This window comes from Lactuca sativa, chromosome 4 (assembly GCF_002870075.4).
Source record: "Lactuca sativa cultivar Salinas chromosome 4, Lsat_Salinas_v11, whole genome shotgun sequence".
Classification (NCBI taxonomy): domain Eukaryota; kingdom Viridiplantae; phylum Streptophyta; class Magnoliopsida; order Asterales; family Asteraceae; genus Lactuca; species Lactuca sativa.
The window spans coordinates 311,667,293-311,673,948 of record NC_056626.2 but is presented as its reverse complement, the minus strand read 5'-3'; positions in this window follow the sequence as shown (position 1 = coordinate 311,673,948).

Genomic DNA, 6,656 nt, shown 5'->3' with positions numbered 1-6,656 from the left:
CCTAAGTTCACATGCAACCTAGAAAAGATCTAGGTTTTCTCTATTAATAGCAACTAACTATAAATATCAAGAAACCCTAGTATACTTGAAATTATAAGAAAGCTTTAGAGTTACATACTTTTAGATAAATGTAGCAATTAATCAAACAAAACCTCCTTTGAGTTCCTTAGAAAGCAAGCACCAAAAGCTTGGATGCCTTTAGTGGCTTCTACCAAACTCTAGCAACTAGAAGACTTTAAGAGCGGGGAGGAGAGCAAAATTTTGGCTCTTGTATGAGGGAGGTGAGGGACGAAAATAAAGAACCCCTAAGGAAGTATTTATAGGTGAATAAGAAAGCTTAAGTAAGGCATATAAATCTACCCTTAACACTTTCCTTGCTCCTTAAGGCTCCTAGAAACCCTAGGAAGTCTCCAAAAATCGTCCCCCTTATGAGAAGGTTCTAGAAGCCTTCAATGTTCAACTTTTGAATATTGTCACCTTTAGTCCCTCCACTTTTAATTAATCTAATTAATCACAAAATTAATTCCAATTAATTTCTGATCAATGCTTAATTAATTAATACAATTTCTAATTAATATATTAGTCATATAATATATTAATAAATCATTCATTTTGATTTCTAATTAATTTTTCAATCATGTAATAAATTAATAAATCAGTTTCTCTCTCCAAAAGTCATTCTTTTCAGCTACTAGTTATGAAGGCAACCCAAAAAGGATTTTGCTCTTAATTTAAGAATATACCAATTTAGTTATTGGCTTAGACACCTTAATCCAACAGCCTCCCACTTGGATAAATCTATAACTACAATTACAAGTATAAACCTTGAAGAAACATCAAATAGTGTTTTCCAATGTCACTGCCAAACTCTAATTCAAATCAGCTATTGGCCCTAAGATAAGTGATCAACTATTCCTTCGTTCTATAATATATCGTATGGATACGAGACATTGATCAGAATCATGGGCGTCCTCGATAAGGTGCAACAGGGCCCATGTCGTGAGGGAGGCAGGTTAGGCATTTTTTTACATACACTTATATATACCTCCCTTTATCCTTGTCCTTCGACCTTCTGCAATCACTGGAAGAGCTTGTATAAAAGAATTGACCCATAATTTTTTTAGGAAACTTTCTAGCTACAAAAATTATAGAGAATCAATTCTAGTCAAATACAAATCCTCTATTCCTTATAAAAAATCAAATTATAGATAAGAAATCCAATAAAAATCCAAAATAAACTAGAAAATTCGGTTATAGAAGAAAATCTAGAAAATTCGGCTTTAGAGAATCAATTTTAATCGTTCTTCATTCCTTAAAATAACTTTTTTGGATCTATTTAAGAAAATAAAAAAGGAAAGAACCATTGTAAAAGCACCAAACCGCGTATGATTCGTATATAATCTTCGCATCTCGTCCTTATCATATCTCGTTTTCCTTCTCGACTAGTTCTCTCATTAGCTTGTTGATTTTCGTCCACCTCTCTCTGTTGTAGTCGTCGTTGATGGAAGCCGATCGGTTTCGTGTACTCGTTCTCTCGCCAACATTTTTCTGGTAACACTTTGTGACTGGTGAGTTTTGTTTTTTATGTAACTCTTGCTCTTTCTCATTGTCAACTAGGCAAATTTTCGCGCGTTGCGCAGAAACACTTGTATAGTTTAAATCTTTACAAATATGTGTTTTTTGAAATATGCCAATAACGTTGTTAAATTTTATATAATAGTTCGTATACTAAGTTGTTATAATATATTGATTATTTTAAATTATATGATAATATATACATCTATTAAAATTGCATAATCTCAATCGTTTGAATGACCTTACCTGTGGGTTACTCATGAAAATAATTAAACATAATATATTGTTTAATGTTATTTATAGTTGTTATTGTTAATTAATTTTTAAAAATTTATTTTTTTAACGTTTTTAATTTCTATCATTGAAATTATTTAAAACATCTAATATTGTTTTTCTTTTTTAAATGTAACCAATATAATCATTAGAGTTATTTCTAACTATTATTATTGTAAGTTATTTTAAGCTACTTATTTGAAAAATTCTAACGATTATAAAAATATCTTTAGGAAATATTTTAGTTAAATTGAGATTACAATTTAGTTTTTGCATTTAGCACTAATATTTATCACTTTTAATTATTCACAAAATATTCTTTGGGTGTTTTAAGTGGCACTAAAATTTATATTTAAGTTGATCATGTAATGTTTTAAATTAACAATTTAAGTATTTTATTCAAACTGTTCAAAAGTTGTAACTTTAAACTGATAATGGTTTACATACAACATATTAAATCTAATAAATTAAGTATAATATGTTAAAAGTTAAAAATATTAACTTGTAAATAGAAGTAGATATATTATTTTAATATTTGAATTTAATTTATTTATGATTACACTATCACTTTTAACTATTTACAAACTATTCTTTGTGTTGTTTAAGTCAAATTAAAATTTATATTGAAGTTGATCCTATATTTAAATTAACAATTTAACTATCTATCCAAACTAATCAAAAGTTGTCGTTTTAAAATGATAATGGTTTACTTATAACAACATATTAAAACTAATAAATTATGTATAATATGTTAAAAGTTAAAGAAATAACTTTATAAGTAAAAGTAAAGATACTATTTTAACAAACTTATAATCATTATTAGAAAAAAGTTGAAAAGTCATGGAAGTTTCAAATGAATATGGTGATAGGAAAAATGCATAGGAGTTTCAAATGAATGTCGTGAAAGGAAAAATGTTTCCTTTATAAGTATACTAGGTGAATGCCCGCGCGTTGCGCTGAAAAACAAATATAGTTGAAGTCTTTACAAATATTTGTTTTTTTATAAATATCTCAATAACGTTGTTCTTAAATTTGATATAATAATTTGTATACTAAATTGATATTATATTGATTATTTTGAATTATCTGATAATATGCACATCTATTATAGCTTCATAATCTCAATCGTTTGAATGACTTCTACCCGCGAGTTACACATGAATAAAATTAAAAATAATATATGGTTTAATGTTATTTATAGTTGTTGTTGTTATTGTTAATTAATTTTTTAAAATTTATTTGTTTAATGTTTTAATTTCTATCATTATATTTATTTAAAACATCAAACATTATTTTTTGATTTTAAAGGTAACAATATAATCATTTATATAGAGTTATTTTTAATTATTGTTATTGTAAGTTATTTTAAGCTACTTATTTGAAAATTTTTAACGATTATAAAATATCTTTTGGAAATATTTTAGTTAAAATGAGATTACAATTTAGTTTTTGCATTTACCACTACAATTTATCACTTTTAACTATTTACAAAATATTCTTTAGTTTTTTAAGTGGAACAGAAATTTATATTTAAGTTGACATTGTAATTCGCAGAAACACCTATATATAGTTGAATTCTTTACAAATATATGTTTTTTTAAAATTATAACTATAACGTTGTTGTTAAATTTGATATAATAATTTCTATAGTAAATTGATATAATATATTGATTATTTTGAAATATATGATAATATATACATCTATTATAACTTCATAATCTCAATCATTTGAATGACTTCTACCCGTGAGTTAGACATTAATAATATAAAATATAATATATGGTTTAATGCTATTTATAGTTGTTGTTATTGTTAAATAATTTTTTAAAATTTATTTGCTTAATGTTTTAATTTTTATCACTATAATGATTTAAAACATCAAACATTATTTTTTGATTTTAAAGGTAACAATATAATCAATTATATAGAGTTATTTTTAACTATTGTTATTGTAAGTTATTTTAAGCTACTTATTTGAAAACTTTTAACAATTATAAAAAATATTTTTAGGAAATATTTAAGTTAAATTGAGATTACAATTTAGTTTTTGCATTTATGACTACAATTTATCACATTTAACTATTCACAAAATACTCTTTGGTTTTTGAGTGGAACTGAAATTTATATTTAAGTTAACATTGTAATATTATATTTAAGTTAACAATTTAAGTATTTTGTCCAAACTGTTCAAAAGTTGTAGTTTTAAACTGATAATGGTTTACATATAACAACATATTAAATCTAATAAATTAAGTATAATAGGTTAAAATTTAAAGACATAACTTTATAAGAAGAAGTAAAGATATTATTTTGAAATTGAAATTTAGTTTATTTATGATTACACTTTGGGTTTGATATTTATTTAACCTTATTAACCAACTTATAATCATTATTAGAAAGACACTACAATTTATCATTTTTAACTATTTACAAAATATTCTTTGGGTTGTTTAAGTTAAACTAAAATTTATATAAGTTGACCCTGTAATGTTATTTTTAAATTAATAATTTAATTATTTTATACAAATTGTTCCAAAATTATGTAGCACCTGGTTCCTGGTACGTAAAATTTATCTTACTGCCGCAAACACGCTGCTCAATGACCATACTCGGATCACTCTAATCATAACTCTGCTCTGCCGCTTTCACTTCCGTGAACTTGCACTCCCTCTCGGAGTTACACTCCTCTCTCATTCCTTTACCAAGGAATCCACTTGGCCGCCTTGTCACTCCGACAAGTGCCACGGTGCTCGCCCAACGTTGCACTATTCCTTCATAGCGTAACCGCTATCCATCCAACACACGTGATCTGACTCTGACTGCAGGGAACCTCAAGCCCATGCACTATTCTCCACTAATCAAGATCACTACCCGGGGCCAGACCTTCAAATGATATCACACCGCAACATACATAAACCATACCCTCGAACCGATCGAACAATACCTGCAGAGTCTTCAGCATGACTGGACCGCCTCACCAGGCCTTCAGCCAATCTGGACCACTCTCAGAACTTTCAGCCAATCTGGACCGCTCTCAGTGCCTTCAATTTAGCTGGACCGTTCTCCGAGCCTTCGGCCTGACTGGTACGCCCACCAGCCTTCAGTCTATCCGGACCGCTCAACTAGCATTCATCATTCCGAGCTATCTCTCTGGGAAATCTTCCCATGCATACCGTTCTAGCCCTCTAGGGGTTCCGAACACTATCTCCATCACACAACTCAATCCCGGCCTGATCCCAGACCCTCCGCAAATAAGTACCCTTGGTCTGTATTCCGCCCCGCATGCCTGCCACTTACTCATGCCAGCCTATGCTCTTGGCTGACAGAACACTGCTGAATCTCAGACAACTCAACAATCTCACATACTCATCGATCATCCAGAGAATTTTCCAATTCTCCCCCACTTAAGGCACTGACTAACAACCACCGGTCGCTATCACCGACCTCCCAAAACAACCTTGCACAACTCCACACTTACACGCGGACTGATTTCCCACTAGCACTAGCAACCTTCACAAAATCACACTTCCACATTGATCATCCCGCTCGAAAGAAACTCAATCTGCAGCTAACCACTCCTCAAAAGACAGATGCTACCCGGCCTTCAGACCAATGCTAGGTTCCACTAACAATCCCTCATAAATGATAACCACGGAATTCCCAAAACTAAACCCTTAGCCATACCATAACTCTCAAAAACAATAATTACCACACCAAGAACCACACAAAGATACTAGCACATAAATAATACTCCAAAATAATCATAAGATGACAAGACATCAAGGAAGAAACATACTCGCGGCTGCATCAGGCACTGCTCCGACCTCCTCGGCTGCAAGCTGAAAAGCACGACCCTGAGCCCTTGGGGGCTCCGCTCCACCCTGACCTCCACTCGTGATCCTCAAAGTGGTCGGTGCTGGAGCCTGCACCGGTCCTGCAGCGAGCTGTGGACAATTGACCCTCAAATGTCCAACCTGATGACAATGGTAACAAATCCTCAAATCCCGAACCGACGCTGACTGCCGACAATCCCTCGCATAGTGCCCCTCCTTTCTGCACTTGCAGCATGCACCACCAGACCTACAAACTCCGGTGTGACTCCTTCCACACTTCCCACAAGTGTGGCTACTCAGATCCCCCACTCTAGAATCAACTGTCTTGGACCGTTTTGGCGCCGACTGCAACTGCACTGGAGCCTGCCTCAACTCACGCATCTGCAACTCAATCTCTAACTCGCGTCGCCTGGCGGCCTCCTGTAACTCCAACAAGGTCTCGCACCTCTGCGTAGACACAAACTGTCTGATATCCCTCTTGAGCATGCTCAGATATCGAGACATCTGAGCCTACTCCGAAGCGAACTCAGGGCAGAACATCGCCCTCTCAGTGAAGATCCTGGTGATCTCAGTCACCGACTCCGAATCCTGCTTCAGCTCAAGGAACTCCTGAGCCAATCTCTCCCTCTCAACTCGCGGAACATAGCGAGTGCTGAACATCTCCCTGAACTGATCCCATGAAACCGCAGCCCTCTGCGCATCTGAATATGACCCCGTGGTCAACCTCCACCAATCCTTCGCCCCGAGCCTCAACAGGTTCAGAGCACACCTCACCCTCTGATCAGCAGGGCATGAACACGTGAAGAAACACCCCTCCACGTCCGATAACCACCTCATAGCAACAATCGGGTCCTGAACTCCATCAAAGGTGGGAGGCTTCGTATTATCGAAGTCCCGATACTGAAAGCCCCGACTAGCTCCTCCCCCTGCCGCTGCTACAGCTGCTGTAGCCACCGCGGCAGCCGTCTCTGTGAG